The 1286-nt window shown below is 65.6% G+C and overlaps 1 pseudogene; it reads right to left on the bottom strand.

Moving 5' to 3' along the window:
* Positions 1-326: 326 nt before the first annotated feature.
* Positions 327-445, bottom strand: LOC142862770 (uncharacterized; annotated as a pseudogene).
* Positions 446-1286: the final 841 nt, after the last annotated feature.

The following is a 1286-nucleotide window of genomic DNA, read 5'->3' on the forward strand; positions in this document are numbered from 1 at the left end:
AGCAACGGGACGAGTTCTGGTCACATACTCGCTCAAAATGACGTCCTGGAATTCTCCTGGAACTCCCTCCCCTCTCAGCCTCTCAAGGTTTCCTCCAGCGTGTCGGTTCCCACAGACCAGACCTTTGGTCTGACACCTGACAGTCCAGATGCCACGCATGCTGCCGCGTGGCGGCGGTGTCACGGCTCGGGACAAGAGGAGGCCCCACGGTGCGGGCTGGGGCGCCAGGCACCGCGACGGGCGCTGAGGGTGGGGGTGATCCCCCGGACCGCCGCCGCGCTCCCAGAAAGGGGACAGAACAAGAGGCAAAAAACAAAAAAAACAAAAGCCTACGGCACCCGGTATTCCCGGGCGGTCTCCCATCCAAGTACTAACCAGGCCCGACCCTGCTTAGCTTCGGAGATCAGACGAGACCGGGCGCGTTCAGGCCGGCTTGGCCGGAGACGGTGGAGGGCGCCCCTGCCCCGCTCAAGAAGCCGAGCCTCTCTGCGCTTCCCCTCGCCGGCCGGGTCCGGCGGGCTCCGCGGGACTGGGGAGAGGGGCGGGGCGGCGTGGGGGGCTGTCCACACACACACACACACACACGCGTGCGCGCGCGCGCGAGATGGGCCTCCACGGGTGGACCCGCCAAGGTGGAGACCTTCCAGCCCCCCTCCTCTCCTCGCCTCGCCTCCTTCACCTACCCGCCCCCCACCCCCAGCGCGCCGCCGCTGCTGACTGCGCACGCGCGCGCGGGGCGCTCGACCTTTGCCCCCAGCCAGGGGCCGCCCTCCCCCACAAACCCTTTCAGCTGTGCCCCCCGCCCTGTGCGTGGGCTGCCGCCTATTCCCCAGGGCCAGGGCTGGGGCACAGCGCATGGGGGAGGGGAGCGAGTGTAGGGGCGTCTCTCGGGATGTGTCCCATGGGTGGGGTGGGGTGGGGTGGGGTGGGGTGGGGTGGGGTGGTTTGGGGGGCTCTGAAGAAATCAATCCCCTCTGTCTCCTCCCTCTGGAAAACCCCCAAGCCCTTGGAGAACTGCGGGCACCGCTACCGTGGGGGCCGGACCCTGCTCTGTGTCCTTCTCTGGCCCGGTCCAAGGGGCCTGGGCCTGGCCCGGGGTGGATTGGACCCCAACCACCCCGGGGTGTGGACTTGCTAAAAATCGGCGATTAGCTATTGGATTCGAGCTTCATCTGGGTCATTTCACTAATGAATGCACCGAAAAGAGTTTCCTAATACATCTGTGAGGGTGGCAACTGAAAGAGAAATTTAAAGCTGACAGAATAGGCGAGGAAAGGCACAGGAGA

The sequence above is a fragment of the Microcebus murinus genome, chromosome 20 (genome assembly GCF_040939455.1).
Source record: "Microcebus murinus isolate Inina chromosome 20, M.murinus_Inina_mat1.0, whole genome shotgun sequence".
NCBI lineage: Eukaryota > Metazoa > Chordata > Mammalia > Primates > Cheirogaleidae > Microcebus > Microcebus murinus.